This window comes from Choloepus didactylus, chromosome 7 (genome assembly GCF_015220235.1).
Source record: "Choloepus didactylus isolate mChoDid1 chromosome 7, mChoDid1.pri, whole genome shotgun sequence".
NCBI lineage: Eukaryota > Metazoa > Chordata > Mammalia > Pilosa > Megalonychidae > Choloepus > Choloepus didactylus.
In genome coordinates, this window is record NC_051313.1 from 122,327,545 (window position 1) to 122,351,374 (window position 23,830).

Genomic DNA, 23,830 nt, shown 5'->3' on the forward strand with positions numbered 1-23,830 from the left:
TATTTCCTTAAGTCCCCAATATAAATTTTGATTGATATAAACTTACTCTTCAGATATTAAGGAATAATCTATCTCCAATTAAATGCACCTTCTTCACCTATAGTTTCATTAATATGGAACCCAGGAGTCTGTCTGCCTCAGATCAGTCCCTCCTAATACCCTAAGATTCCAGATCTTCTCAATTGAAAAATATGTTTTCTCCTTATGCTTCCTTTTTTCATCAAATAAACTCATGTTTGAAACAAAAGTTATGCATTAATTTTCATTTCATTTACAGAATTGAAATAATAGTGTTTTCTTCAGTGATGTTAAAACTCATGAATAACTGGAAATAAGTTAATTATATTATAATAAGGTTTAATATTTGGCTAAAGTTGGGCTGTTTACAGAAAGGCAGACAAACTTTTGAATTTTATTTCCTCTATTGTTTGAAAAGTACCTGACATTATTATCTTTAGGTACACTGACAAAAGCAGACATACTTTGTGTGTAGCTTCCTCTTTGTCCTTTTCATTTCCAGATGTAGTGGACTGGCTGTTGTTTTGGAGAAGGAATAAGCAAGGATATGTGAGACCCTTAGAGGAGGGCAGGAACTATTAGAAAGATGAAAACTGCAAGGCATTCTGAATAGACAGGCATATATTAGGAAGCCTTACAAAAAGGGGGAATCATTCAAGGTTTGAGAAACTATTGAGGGGAAAAGAAAATGTTTTGAGGTGGCTGGAGTAAAAAGGTGAATGATCAGGGGAGTACTTTTAGGGAACCCATGGGATCATTGGTTTTGTAGGTGGAAGACATTCTGTGAAATTATCTAACTGCTACTATACTTCCATTAAAGATTGTTTTCAGATCTCTCAGAAAAGTCTTTTAGAACCATATATATTTTTTGTATTTCAAGAATTTTACCCTGCTTGTTTAAAATGTAGATAAGCCAAATATCATTTTTGATTCTCTGACTCACAAAACATAATTGTATCAAAAATCCATTGGGAAAAAAATATTTCCCTAACTTTGAAAGAAAATTAGAAATTTCTCTTTACAAAATGATTTAACTGTAATTTTAATATTTAGAGATTACAGATTTGCTTTGTAGAATGTCTAGAGGACTAGGTATACTGAATTGAAAATGAGATACTGCAAAAACAATGTGGGAAGTAAAGTGTCTCCATATCTCACAACCACAAGGAGTAGTACACTGTAGGATAGGAAATTGGTTTTAAATCCTGGGCATTTAACTTTAATACAAGCAAGCAGACAGATCACTCACTAACAGACTGAGTACATAGGCAAATTCCTAGCCTGTTTTCTATTTAATTCTTACCTAACTGAGTATTTGGACTCACAGGCCAAGAACGCTATTCAGGTTTTCATGCTGTGTCTGTAAATAGGAGAAAATTATTTAAAGAGATCATTCACATTGGGATTGCAGTATAAATTCTTCATCTTTATAAACCTCTTTCTCCCTCTTTGAAACTTGCCTTCCTATTTATGAGCCACAGATCTCTAGCCTAAAAATCCTGAGGGAGAGTATCCCCTGGGTGCTGAGAAGAATGTTGTAGGAATAAACAGGATATTATCTGCACCTACAATAAGAGGGGCTGTCTTTGGGAAATTCCTTTCTTCAATTTCATTCTTTCCCTTATTCTTCCTATTTTCTTCCCTTCTAATGCTTATTCCTTGGTTTCAGAACCATGATAACAACACGAGTGTCAATTGCCTTATATGTTTTCTTAGTTGAATTTCCTTAGATTATCTAAGAAAGAAGTATGGATTTACTTTTTCATACTGGGGACTCCCTTGGAAAATACACTTTGATGTATAACATGGAAAGAAAATTGGGAATAAGAGTTGGGGATGCGGGACAGTCACAGTCCATTGATTGGTTCAGAAAAATGATTATTTTTGATATTCTTATTGTTTATTACAGCAGAGTTATGGAGGAATAAAAAGAAGTTTTATTGCTTTTTGTTCCTGCTATTTCTGAGGATTCACTTTTGGTAATCACACCAATTTATTTCCTTTAATTTTAGGATACAAAAGGTCAAATTTCTCCATTTGGGGGAATGATGCTGGTGTCTCTAAGGTGTATACTGCTTCTTGGAGGATCCATTAGTAAGAATATCTCATTCTTTTAGCCAAGGGATATCTCTGTGTGATCTTGCCATCTAGTCAAGCTTTCTAATAGCAGTTATTAAAGCAATGTTCTTTGTCCAATTTTTCTGTTCAGTTTATATTCTTGTTGCTTTGCATGAGAGTTAAGTATATATTCATTGAATTAATAATTCTTTGTTATTTTATATGTTGTAAATATGATACAATTAAATAACACTCAATGTGTGTGTTTTTATGTGTAAGTTATTGTTCTGAGTTCTCAATTTGTATTATCTCATTTAATTCTTACAAAACAATGAAGGAAGCGCTAAAACCATTTCCATTTTATCATGGAAAACTGAAGTTCAGAGGAGTTAAGCAAATGTCTTGGTTTATTGAGATTAATTGTGGTACTAGGATTGAAACTGAGACTCTAGTTCTAGAGATACCTACCAGGTCCATTCTTTTGAAATGTCACAATTTCAATTTTAACTTGATTAGAAATCCATTATTATAATGAAGTCATGACCAGCAATTTTCCTCTTTACGTTGTTTTCATTTCGGATGTTGTTTATGGAAAATTTTACTCCTGAAGGCATCATGATATTGTCTTAAAAGTTATCAGCAAGACCAGCTTCATGAGCATGTGTCTTATGTAGCTGCACACTTGGTTGAATGTTTTGCTCTCACTGCGTGTCTTGTAATTCTTCACAATTTTTGATCAAGGGCCCCTGTATTTTGAAAGTCTCAGAAAGTATGCAGCTGATCTGTTTATTAGCTTTAGAGTTTTAGGTTTGCTATTCAGAGCTCTATTCCTCTTAGAGTTCAGCTCACTTATGCTGTGAGGTAATGACCCAGAATTGGCTCTACTTTATTTCTGTGGAGTCAGAGAAACTAGCTTTTCTTTCTTCACAGGTGTGAGATGCCATTTCTAAAATATACCAAGTCTTCATAAATACTCAGCCTGTCCCTCCGCTTCCCATTTTGTTTCATTTATTTTTTTCTGTTTTTGTGCCAGAAACAAAATGTATATTAATTAACGACTTTATTGTAATTCTTAGTATATCGAAGTTGGGTCTACATGTATTATTCTTTTGTAAAAGTTCCTTGAGGAGATTTGACAGCTCATTTCCCAAGGAATTTCATTGTTAAAGATAACTTTTTACCTTACAGAAGGAAAATCAAGCTGGTGGGTTAAAATACTCATCCCTTGGGTAAAGCCAGGATTCTTGAAGAATAATATTGTATAAAAAGGAGTTGAACAGAAGTTTACCCACAAACAGAAGATTACAAAGAAGTTCCTCCATGGAGCCTAGACTCTAAGTAATAAAAAACAATTTCTCTTGTGAAGGTATAACTGTAGGCTTGCCCTTCAGAATATCTGGAATTTGAATTTACACTACTTGAGACCTAGGAGAACTAATCTAAGTGTATTTAGCATGAAAATTGAACTCAGGATGTCTTTAGCCCTGGAACACCTAGCTGAAGTAAATAGTTATGAAGGTGCAATCCAGAGGTGTCATGAAGTCTAAACAAGTGGATTGAAAATAATTTATATAATTATCATTTGATCCTCTAGTTTGAACTAAAATATTTACTGTATAACTGATTCCTAGATCATCTGATAAGAGAGAAAAATGATTCTTCAGACACTTTGATACTTTCCAAATAATGCGCTGATTTTAGGGAATTTTCCACATGATCTTTAGCATTTAATGACTGTTTCTAGGTGAATGGTGCTCTTTCTGCTCCAAGACTTGAACAGGGAATAGCAACACACTCACAACTTTCCTCTTAAATTGCAGTCACTAAGTGACTTGTAAGTTCAACAACAGAGAATTTCTCTTGACATGAATGATACTATTCGTGGAACTGAAAATTTTACTAGTGCCTGCTGAACTGAAATAAAAAAAATAATTTTTTTCCTAGTTCTTAATATAGAGTGTGAAAATTTTATATATTCATTATGTTTATAGTTGAAGATGTCAATTATAAACATTTCATTGTTAAGTGAATTATAGTAATTATAACATTTCATTTTCAAGTGAAATGCCTCATGTAATTAACTGACTTAATTTCTTATTACTCTTTGTCTTTAATCCTATGCCTTTAAAAACCTCATTTAGACAAGATTCAGGATTAAATAAATCAAAAGAACCCACATGAATTTCTCTTTATCAAAAGATACCCCCGAGGGAATAAAAAGGCAAACCGAGGTTGGGAAATATATTTGCATCTAGCTGTCTGTTTAACAGAGAATTTATACCTAGATTCATATTCTATCAAATCAATTACAAAGGTAGACATTCCAAAAGAAAAATACTTACATAGGTATTTCACAAAAGAGAATATTCTAATGGCCAAAAAAATATGAAAAACTGTTAACTTTTTAACTATTTCATCAGGGAAATATAAGTTAATACCATAATGTGATCCAACTACTAATTAACTAAAATGAAATGGCTAAAATGAAAAAGACTGTATATCAAATATTTGTGGGGACATGGAACAACTACAGCCCTCATACGTGGCTGGTGGGAAAGTCGAATGATACAACCAGTTTGGGAAACTTTTTCTCCATTTTCTAGTAATTTTCTCAATTGAACATTCCTCCCTATTGTTAAATAATTTTCCTCCTATATATGAATATGTAAAATGAATGCATATATGTAAATATAATTTCTATTTATGTATTCAACAAAAATGAGTACAAAGTTTCCTTTAGAAACAGGTCCAGGACTGTTCATAACACAGGTACAGGTGAGTTAATTTTGTGAAAATTTATTGTGCTTTATTACTGTGATTTATATCTTTCCTGCATTTTCATTATACTTGAATTAAAAATAGAAAAATAAAAACCCTCAGACTTTTTTAATAATACTACTAATTTCTCAAGAAGGAGCTCCTAAATAAATGAATTTTAGGACAAAGGAAATTTAATCCATAGGAAGGAGTGGGATGTGAAAAGCAATGGCAAATAATAAAAATTATATATATGTTAATAATCAAGCAGTGAATATTTAAACACAGCAGCAATAATGATAATATTGTCCAGTGTAGGGTATATAACCATAGATGGAGCAAAATTATAGAATAACAAAGAGCTGTACAATTGAAGTGTTGGAGTTAAAATTTTCTGAGATCCTTGTCTTTATATTTCATGAGGTAGATAGAAATGTTGATTAACTGGGCACTTTGCTAATTCAAAAATGCCTATAAAATTTTTATTAAAATTAGAAAGAGAATATATTACTTTTAAAAAATTAGAGGGGAGAAAATAATATTTAAAAACTCAATTCTGTACAAGTTGAGAAAAAGAAAAATGTAAAACATGGAAAAATCAGGGTAACTAGAAAACACAAAATAAGATGGCAGGCATAATACCAAAATATGGAATAACTGGGCTAATTAAAAGACAATAATGTAAAATTAAAAAATTTATATGCTTGCTGTTTATATGAGATATTTCTGAAACAAAAGCATGCAGAAAGATTGAAAATAAATGGGTAGAAAACATATATCAGGAAAGTACTAACTAAACGAGTTGTTATTGTTGCACTATTATTAAACAAAGTGATTTTATGATACAGAGTACTAGTATCTAATGCTAAAATACACTATTTATCAAGGTGATACAATTCTAAGCTTGCTTGATAATAATATGGCCTCAAAATAAAATTTACAGAATCACAATATATATTCACATATCCACATAGTTGGAATATATACTTTGTATCTTCCAGTAATTAATATAATCACCAGAAAAAATTAAGGATATAGTAATTGAATATGTAAGTAAATAAGAAAATATTGAACATAAAAATTAGAGCAGTAATACTAATATTGATGAATTTGAGTATATTAAATAAAATTGTAATTCTTGGTGATTTCTCTAAACCTGTACATAACCTTGGCCTCTTAGTTCTTTGCTTTTTATCCAAGGTTCTTGTCCTACAGTCCAGAGCTTCCTCCTCAGTTCCAGACTCTTAAAGGGCAAGTGCCTGCTCTAAGGAGATGTATAATTTAACCTCTTGGTGTTTGTCTGGAAGATCTGCTGTAGGACAGCCCTCTGTTGTCCACGTACTAATCCTGAGAACCTGTGAAAATGGACACTAGCCTGAGTTTTGGCCCTCTTGGCTGCAGAGGCTTTTGGACTCACCCAAGCATGTACTGGGGCATAATGAGCAGTGCAAGTTTTTATTGGTGGTGGTGTGAGGTTGGTTGGTTTTTTCCTTCTCTTTTTTTGTCTTTTTGTTAAGCAGATCCCTGAAAGACCAGCAGAATGCTGGCTTAGGGTTCTGCCATGACAGTAACAGCTTCCAGTTTCTCCCAGGCACCTACTGTGTGACTTGGAGGCGCAGTGCACTTTTTGTGTGTGTGTGTGTGCACGGTAGATTGTCTCCATGTTCTTCATGAATTCACAGGGAAATAGGGATTAGCTCCTACAGACACCTGTACCTTCAATCAATATGTTTGCTACATGGTCCAAGGAACACAGCAGCTTTCAATATAGCCTAGACCTGCTACAGATTTCTCTCTTAGTCTGGGCTCCACTTGAAAGTTCTAGCCTTCTTAGTCACCTAGTTAACTGTTCATAGTAATAAACCTAAGTGTGGCCTATTTTGCCACCAATATCAATGAGATACATCAACGATTGGAATATTTCTTTGTTTATAGGGTACAAGTACAATAATTTTTCCTCAGATTAGAGAGGATGTACAAGCCTACTCAAGATTATTGTGCTCTAAAAGCTTCACCAGTGTTGGGGAACTAAATCTTTGTCAAGTTTATATCACACCTTCTGGCATGTGTGTAATATGATTTTGGAATTCTTGCCATTTCCTACTATTAGGTCTGATTAGGATACTATCATCAACATAGTCACACAGTTTTGTTTGTGAAATAACAAGAGATACAAAATTCTTTCAAACTCTCTTTTGTCAGAATGGATAGTTAAGTATTTCTGAAGTGAGCCAGCAAATGTATACTATTGTCTTTCTACAAATAATATAAGGTGGGTTGCCAGATTTAGAGTTCTTGATTGATTGGTGGGTTTTCCCTTATCATTTTAATATGTCTTCATAGTCCCTTATGGTAATTTTTTGTTTTATGAGACATCATTTGCTATCGTAAAGAATGATCCCTTGTATGTGATGAGTCAATTTTTCTCTTGCTACTTTCAAGTACTTTCTTTGTCTTTGTCCTTTGACAATTTGATTATGATGTGTGTAAGTATGGATATTTTTGGGTTTCTCCTACTTGGAGTTCATTGAGCGTCTTGGTTGTATAGTAAATGCTTTTCATCAAATGTGAATGTTTTCAGCCATTATTTTATAAAATATTCTTTCAGCTCTTTCTTTTCCTTTTTTTCCTTCCAGGACACTATTAGGTATATGTTGGTACACTAGATTTTTTATTTTTTTCCCCACAGATCTCAGAGTTTCTTTTATTATTTCTTCATTTTTTTCATTTTCTGTTCCTCAGACTGTATAATCTCAGTTGACCTCTCTTCTAAATTGCTGACTGTTTCTTTTCCCTGTTCAAATCTGCTGTTGAATCCCTCTAGTCATATTTTCATTTCAGTTATTATACTTTTCAAATACATAGTATCTACTTGCTTCCTTTAAACAATGTTTATCTTTATTGATAGTCTCTGTTTGGTGAGCTTTTATTCTCCTGCTTTACTTCATTAGACATGGTTTCCGTAATTCTTTGAACAAATTTATAATGGGTACCTTGAAACTCTACTCATTAAGTATGACAGCTGGTGCCTCTCCTAGGTGTGCATTGTTTCCTGGTTTGTGCCATGTGTTCCAATTCTGGATACTCATTTCCATGACTCTTAGGGCTTGCTGTGTATTTTATTTTATTTATTATTTTATTTTATTTTCTTTTATCTTATTTTATTTCATTTTATTTTATGTTTGTGTTTGTGTCTTGGCTATGTGATTTTAGCGAAGTCTGTTTTGTCCACGTTGTGAAGCCTTTGGTGTCATTTCTTTGATGGTGCAGACTTTGGTATATACACCCCTGGAATCATGGTTTTGCTAAGGATCTCTTTCACTCCTTCTTTCCCTGATCTCTCTGTTAAGGTGACTGCATCAATTTGTATTACATCTTGCCTGTTAGGCTCTGCTGTTTGCTTGCTGACTACTCTATTGTTTTACAATTCCCTGGGGCATAAATTGTTCAGCACTTTTATCCAATGAAATTCCTACAAGAGTAGTTCTTTAGGCTAGCCTTGAGGTTTGTTATGACCACAGCAAGGCTCTTCTTATATATATCTTTCTTGGGTTCTTCCTAGTGAAGTTGCTGGCCTCTGGATTAGCTTATTTCTCTTAATTAGGAGGAGTTTTGTTTTTGAGAACACCCTACAGCAGTTCCACACACTATTATTCCAATAAAGTCAGATCCTTTGAGGAGTGCTTCAGAGCTCTGTTTTCTTATAGAGAACCTCTCCCTTTGGCAACCCTCTGAGCCACTCCCCTGGGCCCTCTCTCTTGCCTCTCACAGCCTGCAGCTCTGCTCTGTGAACCAGCTGGTGTGAGGCAAGTTGAGGCCTAATATTCTCAGCCTGCTGTGCCTCTGTCTGAAGGGTGTTCCCAATCTCTCAGCCATACTCGCTAGGAATGTAGCCTGTTTATTTTGGAGTTAGAGGTGATAAGAAATGCCACTCCTTCTTGTGAGAGTAAGTAGCCAGAATTGGGAGCTAAAGGGAGAGCAAGCCCTGTCTTCTTGGTCAGATATCTAGTGGAGCTTCTATGAAGCTGAACTGGGATGAGAGGGAGGACAGTTTGAAGAAAGGAATGAGGGACCACAGACTGGCTGTTGTTACCACATTTTCATAGATATTCTTGGACAAATGTTTCTTCACTTTCTGTATGTTCTTAATTTCCAGAGACTATAAAAGTTGTTTTATAGTTTTCCCCAGTTTTACTTTCTTTGTTGGGGAGTGTGTCTGCAGACCTTCTCACATGGTTTTCTTGAAAGAGGAACTTGTTCTGACTCCTTAACATGCCATACTTATATTATTCTTACAAAATCTTATTGAACTTTATCGAGTTCTTTTGCTATATCTATTGGTTTAATCAAGTATCTATATTTTTTATTTTGAAATAAATTCAAAGTTATAGGAACAGTTGCAAAAACAATACTAACCCCATACACAAAATTCCGTCATACCCTGACCTCCCTTCCCTGATAGCCCAATCCACCAACTTTAACATGCTGTCACATCGCTATTTCTTTCCCTCCCTCCCTCCCTCTTTCCCTATCTATCATCCATCATCTATTGCTCTGTCTTCTGAACGTATGAGAGTTAGCTGCACACATCCTTGAACAAACACTATAATTCACATATACACTTCCCATGAATAAGAACATTCTATTATGCAATCCCATTAAGCGCAGCTAAGAAGTACAAGAAATTCAACCATGATACAAAGCTTATGTTCTATATTTCCTTTTCCTTATGTCTCAACTGCGACCCTTTGAACCTCCTGTCCTCCATCCTCCAATCCCATCCAGGTCGTCCTTGGCATTCAATTGTCACCTATTTAGACTTTTCTTTTTTTTCAATTGTGGAAACATATATACAGCCTAAATCTTCCCATTCCATCCCCTCCCTAGCCTTCCATTAGTGGGATTAATCACATTTAGAATGTTGTAATGCTATTTCCCACCATCCATTACTAGAAATTTCCCTTCACCTCAGACAGCAACCCTACACTCATTTCTTAACTCCCCATTGCCCTTTCCCCCATTTCTCTTAACCCAGACTCTACTTTTCATCTCTATGGTTATATTCTCCGATAATTTCTTTGTGTTTACTGTGGGGCTTAAAATTAACCTCTTAAATCCATAACAATCTTGTTTTTCTTTGATACCACCTTCATTTCAATAGGACACATAAATTATGTTCCTATACTCCTCCATTCCCCCACCTTTATATAGTTGTCTAAAATTACATATTTTATGTTGAGTTCAAAACCACTGATTTGTCATTAGAGTTAGCATATTTTATATCATGTAGGAAGTAAATAGTGGAGTTACAGTTCAAACATTGTTGACTTCTATTTGTATTTCATTGTGGTTGGAGAATGTGCTTTGAGTACATTCAAATTTTTTTTTTTAATTTATTGAGGCTTGTTTTATGTCTCAGCTTATGGTTCCTTCTGGAGAAAGATCTGTGATCACTAGAGAAAATGAGTGTCCTGGTGATTTGGGATGTAAGGTACTATATATGTCTGTTAAAATTCTCTATATCTCTTTCTCCTTTCTTTGTTTCTCTGCTGGTAGGGCTCCCTTTAGAATCTGAAGTAGGGCAGGTCTTTTATTGGCAAAATCTCTCAGCATTTGTTTGTCTGTGAAAAATTTAAGCTCCCCCTCAAATTTGAAGGAGAGTTTTGCTGGATAAAGTATTCTTGGTTGGAAATATTTCTCTCTCAGAATTTTAAATATGTCATGCCACTGCCTTCTAGCCTCCATGGTGGCCGCTGAGTAGTCACAATTTAGTCTTATATTGTTTCCTTTGTATGTGGTGAATTGCTTTTCTCTTGCTGCTTTCAGAACTTGCTCCTTCTCTTCAGTATTTGAGAGTCTGATCAGAATGTCTTGGAGTGGGTTTATTTGGATTTATTCTATTTGGAGTTCACAGGGCATTTATGCTTTGTGTATTTATATTGTGTAGAAGGTTGGGGAAGTTTTCGCCAACAATTTCTTTGAATACTCTTTCTAGACCTTTACCCTTCTCTTCCCCTTCTGGAACACCAATGAGTCTTAAGTTTGGATGTTTTATTTTATCTATCGTATCCCTGAAATCCATTTTGATTTTTTTCAATTTTTTTCTCCATTCTTTCTTTTGTTCTTTCATTTTCTGTTCTGTGGACTTCTAGAACACTGAGTCACTGTTCAACTTCCTCTAATCTTGCATTGTTTATATCCAGAGTCTTTTTAATTTGGCCAAAAGTTTCTTCTATTTCCATAAGATCATCTATTTTTTTTTATTTACTCTTGCAATGTCTTCTTTATGCTCTTGTAGGGTCTTCTTTATGTTGCTTATATCCTGGGCCATGGTCTTCTTGATGTTCTTTAAATCATTTGCCATGCTTTCATTCCTTGATTGTAGTTCTTTGATTAATTCTGCCAAGTACTGAGTCTCTTTGGATATCTTGATTTGTGTGTTTGGAGTTGGATTCTCCATATCATCTGGTTTTATCATATGCATTAAGATTTTCTTTTGTTTTTGGCCTCTTGGCATTTGTTTTGCTTGATAAGGTTCTTTCAAGTTGTAAAAAAAAAGGATATCAATCTAATTTTTCAGAAACACAGTTTGGTGACATACACTTTCTCTAACTAACCAGCAGATGGCGTCTGTGAGTCACCTTTACCCCTCAAGTCAGTTCTCACCTTGTTCCCATGGTGTATGGGGAAATGATTCTTGTAGGGTTCAGTTGGAGAACTCAGATTGGGTGTGTTGCTGGAGCCATCTGCCCTGAATGTGGGGCGTGTGTACAGATGGCCAGGGAGGAAGGGCAGTTTTAACATTCAAATCTCCCAGGTTCCTGGAGATTCAAGGCTGCCACAAGAGTCTAAGCCTTCATTTCATTTCAGCCCCAGAGCCTCTCTCTTGCTGTCCCACAAACCACTGGACTTGGCAGAGTGTCCCTGGGTTCTCCGAGCGGGTCCCCCCTCCCAGCCATGATCCTCCAGGAGCTCTGCTGAGGGAATGCCATGTTACATCGCAAGTGCACGCCATCCCTCAAGGGAAACCCTGGGCTGCCAGGCCGTGCAGCAGACCTCTCAGCCTGATGCAAAAATGGATGACCGGGGCATCTCAACACCCCCCTCCTTGCACAGTTCCTCCTTCCCAGCTCCAGGACAACTGGCAGGGCTCTGGGCTGTGGGCATGGCCCCAGGCAGGAGTTTATCCAGCCCTCTGGGGAGCCAGCTGTGAGCCACAGGTTTTCTTTCACCTTCCAGCTCTCCCTTCTATTCCCCTGGCCCTGAAGGTATCTGCAGTGGGCTATCCTCCAGGCCAGACACTGAGAGGCCAGCCCAGCCCCCTCTTGCTGTGTTTTACTGCGTGGTTCCCACTCCCGCAACTGTAGCTGCTCCTGGGATTTTCCCTTTTTTTTTTTTTTAAAGAGCCAGTTGGTCTCCAAACACGAAGCCCTGGCTTCCCTTCCCCACCGCACGGCTGCACATCTTCCAGCCAGCTTACTCACTCATTTCAGAATGCAGACTCCTGGTTTCACCAAGTATACGGCCCCTGTGATACTAGCAGACCTCGTCCAGCTGGCGCATTGCTGTAACCAGTATTCTGGGTCACTTTCTGGTTTTTATCTAGTGTTTTTCACGGAGGTGTTTTTTGCCCTAGCCACCATCTTAGTTTCTCCTCAAGTATATTTTAATCCACTTGGACCTGTGGTAGAAATAGTCAAAAACAGAATAACATTGGGAAGACATTTGACAACACAGGCTACAACAGAATCCCTCAGAAATACAAGATTACTGTTAAAGAGTACCGCATGACAAATATTGTAGGCGAGTCAGGAAAAATCCAGCACAAGTTAATATAATCAGATATTGCCATAGTTACACAGTCTTGAATAGTATTTGATGAAAAAGAATCTGAATACATAAAAGGTTTGAAAGTATTCAAGAGATAAAATGAGGAATAGAAACAATAAGAAAGACAAGGACATTAAGAGAAAATGCATATTTGAAGAATAAGCAATTCCAACTTCTAGAACTGTAACCTAGTCATTGAAATTAATACTTTATGAATTGGTCAAATTCTGAATGAATAAAGTAAAGAAAAAAATGGAAAACTGGAAGTTAGATCTGTGGTAAAAAATCAAACTATAATGCTGGACAAGCAACAGATTAAGTATGTGAAAGAAAGCATAATGGATAAGAAAAATAGATTAAGATGTTGCCATCCTGTCTGATGAGAAGACATCAGAGGAAGTGAGCAGGGATAATGAGGGTGAGACTATATTTAAGGAGATACCTGCTGAGAACTTTCAAGAACTGAAAGAATGCAGGATAATGTTTAAAAACAAAATGCTGCAGTCATACTGCCTAGGTTTGTAGTACATCTTTGCCAATTACTGTCTCAAACCTTTGCCATGTTGCTTAAAAACTATGTGCATCTATTCCTCATCCTTAAAATAAACAAAAGGGTTGTTATGATGATTTAATGAGTTAATGTGTGTAAGGTCTTTAGAATAGTGTCTGCCATGAGGAATGTACCATATGTGTTTTTGTGACATTAAAGAAAAATCATAAATCTTCAGATTGAAATATCATTATAGCAAATCTATGTTTAACTAATCTCAAAAATAGATATAGAATATGATGTGCCTCTCATTTTTATCCCCTGGGGGTTCCTTCCCCTTTAATCCATGTGCAGTAATGATTTTTTTTTGACCAATGGAATGGAGCAGAGGCGATGTTCTGGGATTTCTGAGGGTAGGTCATAATAAACCTTGCAATTTCTTTCTAAGTTTCTTTTTTTCTTTTTCAGGGAAGTTGTGAAATTTATTTTTGAACCCTACTATAGTCAGTTTTAAGTATATTTAAGGTATATATAAATTGGGAAAACTACATACATCACTAAAATTACATATACTGCACATTTACTTCTTTTTTTTTTTCTAATGTAGACAACACTGGTTTTGTTTCTGGTTGCATATTCCAGATAAAGGATTGGAAGGAGCATGTGGGATATAGTGGAGAAAGGAGTTTAAGTTGGAAGAAACAATGAGATTTGAGCAAAGATGTTAGTGTGGATCCAGCAAGTACCATTAATTTAAAAATTATAAGTATTTGTCATTATGGTAGGAGTTCCCATATTTAGGTAGAGAAAAGGATAATTGATCTTTCTTTAAAGGTTTTGTATGTAACAAAATACAATTTTCAGTATATATAATTCTGGTGGGGAGTATTTTATTCCAATTCAATTAAATCTGAAAATTATTTCCTTTTCAATAAAAATATAAATGGAAGAAACTTAGAAATTAAATGAAAACAATTAAAAATAAAAACTTCCACGCTACCTTCAACTCAAAACTGTGATTTGTAGGATATTTCATTTTAAATATGGGTTAATACTAAATAGAAACAAGAAATACTTCAAAAAAAAAAAAAATGAAAACATTCTTACCCAACATCGGTTTTACTCTGAATAACATTGATTTCTTCTGGACTCTGCTCTAGGATCCATTTCTCTATTTCTTCTGTCCAAAGTTACCTCAGAGATGAGGGGACAACTTAAAAGAGGCCATTCTTCTTTTTGAATTAATGATTGCAATTGCCTGGATTGTTTCTCCTGTCCCCATTCCATCAGCCACTTACACCTGCCATCTCTTTTGAGGGCAAAGAGATGCCATCCTCCTGGAAAGGAAATAGCTTTGCTCTTAGTTTGTCAGGCAAAGAATCCCGCTGTTTAGCTGCCCTGGGTGGCTGCACCTTGGCCCGCAGCCTGCACGGGAGGAACAGTGATGGTAGCAGCAGCAGCAGCCTGCGCGGCTCGACCCGAGCTTCTGCGAAGCCATCTTGGCGTCTTTCTGAGTCTCTTGAAGTACTCATTTTTGGGCTACTCCCAGGAAACAAGAATGCATTTGCCAAATCAATGACCATATTCCATTTGTTAATCTATATAAGCAATGTTGTCATGTCCTACATAACAGCTGTGATCAGGGTTACTATTTGGTCGAGCTTGGGATACTCTACAGTCAATACCCAATGTCTTGGCCAATGGAACAGTTTCAATGGCTTCCGCTTGTCCTTGATATGATAACTCATTTCCCACAACCAAGGACCTGATATAGGGGTTTCTCTAACTGCCAAATATGTTCAATCCCAATCATACAACAAGTAGCCAGGGAAATGACTATTGGGTATGTCTGCACTATCAGAAGATGCCCAGTAGAACAGACTTTGACCATGACTTTTTACGTGGACTCTGTATGCCCCTCTCTAACCAGTTGTCCATGATACTTTGGTTTTGGAGGAAAACTGACAATCAAATCATGTGTGCAATAGACCTTAAAAGATCTGCATGTTCCCATTCTCCCAGGGTCAATTTGGGTTTGGAAAAGTGAATGCTGAATTTTAGAATAGTTTGTCAAATATTTCAAAGTGTATTTTTCATAGTCTTGTCCATTTGTCCATCTTTCTAAATACATATAAATGTTGGCAACCAACTGTCATGTTAGGATCAATAGTCACTTATAGGTATTTTGAGGTGAGGAGCATAATAACTTTTGTTTATTTGCTGCAGAATTATCTCAGCATCTACGACTTCATTGCTCTGAGTTAGTATGCGTTTGCTGCCAAGAAAGGAAAACCATACATTTAAAGAATTCTTCATATTTTCACAGTATTGCAACACATTACAATGCAATCAGTCAAAATAGGAAAACAAGAAAAGTAGAAAGGGTTTTGAAAGTCATAATTTTCCATGACCAAGCCAGAGGACCAAAGGAGACAAAAGGAATTCTTGAGACTTTCTCAACCTGCCTACACTTTTAATGCTATTTCACAGAAATCTTTGACATTTTGTCCAGTTGACTTCCAAGGACCTCAGATACACAGGTTCCAGACACTTTAGGTGAACCATCGTGTTGTTTATTTCTGTTAAGTAGTGACTACAACATCATTGGCTTTAATTATTTATTTACTTCTTGTTTGGAGAACAAAAAATCATGACATACTTTTATGAATTCTCCTTAATCTATATGTGAATTAGCATTTGCTTTACAATTGAATAACCATGGCTCTAAATTAATATACTCAAAATATAATAATAATAATAATATCAATAATGATACTAATGATAATAAATTTATTGGTCATGTTAAAATGTATTAATCATCAGGGATCACACAAACAGGACTAAATCCTTCCACCTGAGTAAGATAGCTATATTCACCTATTTAGTATCATACAAGAATACATTAGAGTATATAACCAGTTACAGCAACTGATATCCTAAAACAAATCCAGCATTAGGGTTCCATGTCTAGGGTCCAAATGTTTAAGTTTCTTTTTGTTACTTAGGAATTCATTGTTTAATACAATTGGACTAGGCATTTACTTTTTGTACCCACTTCCTTCTTTTATGTATATTATAAGCAATTTGAGACAAGGAATACATGCATATCTCAGCTTTCACATTGCCTGCTTATTTAAGCCTCAAAAGAGTTCTCTGTATCCAGTCAAGTCAGAACCTCTTTCTGATTGCCTGACTGAAGGTCCCCTGCACTTCCCTGTTCCTCAGGGTATAGATCAGTGGATTCAGTACAGGAGTGACCACAGTGTACATGATGGCAGTGACTCGATCCTGGTCCATGGAGATGCCTGAAGCAGGACGAATGTAGGTGAAAACAACAGGAACATAGAAAAGAATAACTACTATGAAGTGGGAGGCACAAGTGGACAATGCCTTGTGAAGCATGCTACAAGAATGAGTCTTGTAGAAGAGATGGGTGATAACGTAGAAATAGGAAAGAAGTGTCAGAAAAAAGGAGCCCATGGAAACAGTCCCTGTGACAATATTAAGCAGTGTCTGGTTGAGATCAATGTTCCCACAGACCAGGTCCAGCAGTGGCTTAATATCACAGAAAAAGTGATGGATATGGTTGGAAACACAGAAGTTCAAATGAGAGGTCATTATGGAGTGCAGAAAGCCACAGAAAAATACCAGTGACCCAGACTGTGCTTGCCATCTGGATACACAGCTGATGATTCATGATGACAGTGTAATGAAGTGGTTTGCAGATCACCACAAAATGGTCAAAGGCCATCACGGCCAACAAGATCATCTCAGTGGTGCCCATGAAGTGGAAGAAATGAAGCTGGCTTATGCATCCCAAGAAAGAAATTGCTTTATGTGAAGAGAGGAAGTTCTCCAGCATCTTTGGCAGTGTCACCGTGGAATAGCAGATATCTAGGCATGAGAGGTTTCCCAGGAAGAAATACATAGGTGAATGGAGTCTTGGATCAGAGATGACAATCATCAGGATGGCTCCATTCCCCGCCACAATTACAATGTAGATGATGAGGAAAACCACAAAGAGAAGAGGCTGCAATTCTTGGCTGCCTGTCACTCCCAGGAGAAGAAACTCAGAGACTGAGGTTTGATTCAGCATCACTTATAAGAAAAGGCAAAATCATACATGGAAAGCTATTTCCTTGCAGCCCAGATTTTTCTCCACAAGATCCAAATGGTTTGAGGGAGAACATCATTGTTTTACACGTCCCTATGATGAGAGGATTTATCAAACATGGGCTGTTAGATTGTTAATATCAAGGCTGCATGTTGAGCACTAAACAGTCCTTTTTTTGTTTTCTTCATTAGATTATTCATTAATATTTTTACTGCTCTCAGAGTTCCATGTTTTCAGTCTACCATCCTCTCTGGCTGTGAATATGTACATTTTTATTCAATTTTCCTCTTCCTGAGTCACTCTAAAAGGTTACATTTTAAATGTATTCTAACATATTTCTATTCAAATCCAAGTAAGGAGCCACTTAAAAAAATTTGCTTAAAGAATATATACAGGGATGAACTGATTACAAACAACAATTTTTTAAATAAATAAAAAGTGTTTAAAGTCATAATTATAACTTTTCTTTATCTTAGAATGTAAATAACCTCAGAGGTGACCTCTTACTGATCCCTTCCTGACTCATATCCCTGGAGGCACCATGAAGTCCTGTCTAGGGTGGGAACTGAGGCCACATTATTCAGATATTAGCCTGAGGTATATTTGAAAATTTTTTCCCTGCCTGATCTGCTGGTATACTTCATCTTCCTGTAATCTGAACCTTAATATTTTTTCAAAATAGTATCTCCATTCTTGATGAGAAATGGTATTTCATTCTATTCTCTGGTTTCACTGGGGCTGTTTACCTTTCCTAGTTACCAGCATCCCTGGGTGAGATGATCCTTCCTTCAGTGGACTCAATAGTTCCTCCTTTTGATCACACAATACTGACCTCTCCTTGAGGTATCTACATCTTCACATCCCTTGAAAACCTATCTTCTTTTGTGGCCTATTTCCATAAGTCCTGCTTACATTTTCCTTGAAATAAACTCTCCAGGTGTTAAGGGATAATTTACCTCCAGTGAAATGCAACTTCTTCACCTGGAGTTTCATCAGTATGGAACCCAGAAGTCTGTCTGCCTCAGATTAGACCCTTGAACTCCCTATGGGTTTCCAGATCTTCTCAACTGAAAAATGTGTCTTTTCTTTATGCCCCCTTTTTTCATCAATAAACTCATGTTTCCTACCAAAGTGATGCATGAATTTTCATTTCATTTACAGAACTGAAATAATAATATTTTCCTCAGTGATGGTAAAACACTTGAAAAATTGGAAAGAAGTTAATTATAATAGATTTAATATTTGACTAAGTTTGAGCTGTTTACAGAATGGCAGAACATCTTTTGAATCTCCTTTCCTGTATTATATGAAAGTACCTGCCATTATTATCTTTAGGTACGCCAAAAAAAGCAGACAAACTTTGTAATATAGTTTCCCCTCTGTCCTTTCATTTTCAGAAGTAGTGGACTGGCTGTTGTTATTGGGAAGGAATAAGCAAGGATATGTGAGACCCTTAGAGGAGTGGAGGAACTGTTAGGAGAATAAAAACTGGAAGGCATTCTGAATAGACAGGCAGATATTAGGGAGCCTTATAAAAAGAGGGACTTGTTAAAGGTTTGAGAAATCATTGAGGGGAGAAGAAAATGATTTGTGGTGACTACAGTAAAAAAGTGAATGATCAGGGGTGTTCTTTTAGGGAACCCATTTGATTTTAGTTTATAAGGTTGTAAAAAATTCTGAGAAATTATCTAACCACTACTACACTTCTATTAACTAATGCAATCAAAACTCTCCAAAAACATTTTTTAGAGTCATATATATTTTGTGAATTTAAAGAATTTGAAATAGAGACAGGAAGCCAAATCTTTCTTTGATGATCTGACTCACAAAGTCTACTTCTATCAAAAATTAATTTAGTAAAAAACTTTTCCTAACATTTAAAGAAGATTAGAAATCAAACTCTGCTCTACTAAATGATTGAAGTGCAGTTATAATATTTAGAGATTACAGTTTTGTTTGGTAGAATGTCTAGGGACCAGGTATGATTAACTGGGAATGAGAAATGGCAATAAAAATATAGGATGTAGAGTGGCTTTATAACCTACAACCGCAAGGAATAGTCCACTATGAAACAGGAAATTGGCTTTAAATCCTGGGCATTTGATGTTAATTCTATTAAGTGGACAGGTCATTCACTACCAGGTAGATTATATGGCAACTTCCCAGCCTGTCTCCTCTTTCTTTCTTCCCTGATTGAGAATTCTGATTCACAGACCAAAAAGCTTTTCAGGTTTTCACTATCAGCATCTGTCAATAGGAGAAAAGTCTTTAAAGTGATCTTTCATGTTAAGATTGCAGCATAAATTCTTCATCTTTAAGAAACTCTCTCTCCCTTTCTGAAATCTGCCTGCCTTTTTATGAGCCACAGATCTCTAGACTTAAAAATCCTGAGAGAAAATGTCCCCTGAGTGCTGAGAAGGATGTTGTAATAATGAACGGAATATTTACCATCCCTCTAATATGAGGGGCTTCCTTTGGGGAATTCCTTTCTTGAAGTTCACTCTTTTCCTGATTCTTCCTATTTTCTTCCCTTCCAATGTTTAGTCCTTGGTTTCAGAACCATGGACAACAACACACGTATAATTATGTTAAATGTCAGGAAAAGTTTTTTACTAAATTAATTTTTGATAGAAGTATATTTTGTGAGTCAGATCATCATAATTTCCTTTTTATATTGTGACTCCCTTGGAAAATACTCTTTGGTTTATGAAGTTGAAAGAAAATTGTCAGTTAAGAGTTAGGGAATGGGGGCAAGTTACATCCCCTTGATCAGTAAAGAAAAGTGATCATCTTTACAGTCTCATTGTCTAGTACAGTAGTGTTATGGAAACCAAAGAAATAGTAATAAAGAGGAGTTTATTGCGTTTTGTTTCTGCTAAATATGAGTATTCTGTTTTGGTGACAACATTAAATAATTTCCTTTAATTTTAGCATCCAAAAGTTCAACTTTCCCTGTTTGGTTCCCCCAAGTCGTATCCTGATTCTTGGAGGATGATTTATTAAGAAAATCTCATTCTTTTAACCTTGGTGTATCTCTGTGTGAGCCTGCCATGTAGTCAAGCTTTCTAATAGCAGTTATTAATGCACTGTTCTTTCTCTACTTTTTCAATTGAGTTTATATTCTTGCGGCTTTATACAACAGACTTAAGTGTATATTCATTACATTAGCAATTCGTTGTTAAATTTTTCAAATATGATACAATTCAAAAACAATGTATGTTTTTTAGGCATAAATTATTGTTCTGACTTTTCAATATGTGTTGTCTCATTTAATTCTTAGAAAAACCTAATGAGGAAGTGCTAAAACCATTCCCATTCTATCTTGGGATACTGAGATTAATTGTGGAACTAGGACTGAATCTGAGACACTAGTTCTAGAACACAGACAGGGTCAACGATTCTTTTGACATGTCACCATCTCAATTTTAACTAGGTTACTTGTTGATTTAAAATCCAGAATTATGATGAAGACAGGAACTGGAATTTTCCTTTTTATGTTGTTTTCATTTGGGGTGTTATTTATGGAATAGTTTTTCTCCTGATGTCATCCTGATATTGTCTTAAATTTTGTCAGCAAGGCCAGCTTCATGAGCAGGTGTCCTGTGTAGTTTCACACCTGGTTGAATGCCTTGCACTCACTGTCATGTAATTCTTCATAAACTTAGATCAAGGGACTCTGTATTTTTAAAGTCTAACAAAGTGTGCAGCTGATCTGTTTATTTGCTTTAGAATTTTAGGTTTGCTATTTACAGCTCTATTCCTCTTAGAGTTGACCTTACCTATGCTGTGAGAGAAACCCCCAGAATTGGCTTTAATTCTTTTCTGTGGTGTCAGAGAAACTCGCATTCTTTTCATCACAGATGTGTGATATTATTTCTAAACTACACCAAGTCTTCATAAATACTTAGCCTGGTCCTTCACTTTCCATTTTGTTCCATTGATTTTTTCTGTTTTTTTTTTGTTTTTTTTTTGTTTTTTTTTTGTTTTTTTTTGCCAGTAACAAACTGTATGTTAATTAATGACTTTATTGTAAGTCTTAGTATATGGAAGTTTTGTCTAGATTTATTGTTCTTTTGTAAAAGTGCCTCAAGGAGATTTGACAGTTCATTTCCCAAGGAATTTCATTGTTAAAGATAACTTTTTACTTTACAGAAGGTAAATCAAGCCCAAGGGTTAAAATACTCAGCCCTTGGGTATTATTATTCTTCAAGAATAATATTGTAACAAAGAATAATAATTGAAGAATAATACTGTAACAAAAGGAGTATAATAGAAGTTTACACACAAATAGAAGATTACAAAGAACTTTCTGCATGGAGTCTAGGCTCTGAATAATAAAAAACAAAATTTCTCATGAGAAAGTGTAACTGCATGCCTGTCTTTCAGAGAATTTGGAATTTGAATTTTGACTACTTGAGACTTTTGTGATCCAACCTTACAATATTTAGTATAAAAATTCTGCTCAGGTTATCTTTATCCCTGGAATACATAGCTAACGTAAACATGTTTGAAAGTACACATCTAGAGGTGTCATGAAGTGGAGTGAAATAATCTATGTAATGGTTATCATTTGATCCTGTAATTGAACTAAAATATTTACTATATAAGTGATTCCTAGGTAATCTAATTAGAGAGAAAAATTATTCATCAAATCATTTTGATACTTTCCAAATAATGTGTTGATTTTAGGGAATTTTCCACATGACCTTTTGCATTTAATGATTGTTTCTAGGTGAATGGTGCTCTTTCTACTCCAAGACTTGAATAGGGAATAGCAACACACTCAGAACCTTCCTCTTAAATTACAGTCACTAAGTGACTTGCAAGTTCAACAATACAGAATTTCTCTTGACATGAATGATACTGTTCATGGAACTGAAAATTTTAACATTCTCTGCTGAGCTAAATCAACCAATAATTTTGTACCTATTTCTTCCTGTGGCAAAAATTTCTGTGCAGGTGTGATTAAAGTATGGATATTTACATGGTGAGATTATGCTGGATTATCTGGTAGTGCCTTTTCTAATCAATAATTCTTAAAATTAGTTAACTGTAGTTACAAATATACAATGTAAGAAGGACATGGCCTGCTGTTATTGCTTGAAATTGGGGGCGGAGGGCCTCTAGCCAAAGATTGCTTCTAGAAGTCCACAGCTTTCAGTTCCTAGGCAGCAAGAAATGAGGACCTCCATCGTGTAACTGCAAGGAACTGAATTCTGTCAACAATCCCAATGATCAGGAAATGAATCCTCCTCTAGAGCCTCCAGAAAGGATAGCAGCTTGCCAACACCTTGATTTTATTCTGGTGACCCTCATTTCACACTTCTAACCTTCAGAACTGTCAGAAAGTAAATTGTTATGAATCACTAAATTTCTGGTAATTTATTATGGTAGATAGAAAAATAATACCCTTCCCTGTGTCTGTGGTTGGCTATTCCATCTTTCCATTTGCACAGGCCAGAATCATAAGCATCCTCCTCGATTGCTTTTTTTCTCATACCTTTCTCATGATGAACAACCAGGTGATGATTCTGGCTTCACCTCCTGTAATTACCCAGAATCCAATATGTTCTGACCAGCTGCACTGCTATTGCCCTGGTCTGAGCCATTACCTTTCACCTGCAATAGCTCCTAACCTATCTAACATTTTCCTCTTACGGTCTATTCTCATCAGAATAACAGAGTCATCCTTTAAAAATATAAATTAGTTCATATGTCACATTACTCAAAACCGCCAATGGCTCTCCCAAAAGCCAAAGTACTTACAATGGCTTCTAAAGCAAACATTATCTGGATACCCATTAACTCTTTAATATTCTGTGCTCCTTAACTTTGAAATAGCTCTACCAGTTCCTCACTATTCTTCAACCAAGTAGCCATACTATCACCTTAGCACTTTTGCTTTGTTTTCCTCATCCTTTTATGCTCATCATTTTCCACTTCTTTATCTCCGTCATATCTGCCCTCAATGTCATCTTTTCAATGAGACTTTTCTAACTTTATACTGAAAACTACCTGAGATTACTCCCAGTATCTCTTATCTTATCCTGCTTTTTAACATATTATAAAATTGACTTATTTTTTTCTTCATTTTCTTCCCTCTCTTGCATGTGAGCTGTATGGAAGCAGGGGTGCTTGTCTGTTTTGTTTTCTTCCAAAGTTTTGGTCTAGGGTCAGTGCCAGTCTGGGGGTTCCCTGAGGGACCTACACAGGTGCTGGCCCTGTTTTTGAACCCTCTTTTCAGCAGCAGTGTCCAGCCTCTCATCATCATGCACTGGGAAGTAAAGAGCCAAAGCATCATTTTTTCATTGGTTTTCATTATTTTGTGCATGGGTCTTTCTCGGTTTAGTGGATTCCTAAGGTCCCAGTGTGAATGCTAGGCTGTGGTTTTGCCCTCTTGGTGGCAGCAACTACTTACCTCACACCACTGTCAAATGGAACATAAGGAGCCAAAACTTTCTCTTTTGGTTGGGCTTCTACTTTGTCTTTCCTCTGTTGTTTGGTCTGGTTGATTCCTGATACAGCAACATGGACACTGGCCTCAGTTCTGTCCCTTTTGGCAG

The 23,830-nt window shown here is 35.9% G+C and overlaps 1 pseudogene; it reads right to left on the minus strand.

Annotated features, from left to right (window-relative positions):
* Positions 1–16,321: 16,321 nt before the first annotated feature.
* On the minus strand, positions 16,322–17,249 carry LOC119540736 (annotated as a pseudogene).
* Positions 17,250–23,830: the final 6,581 nt, after the last annotated feature.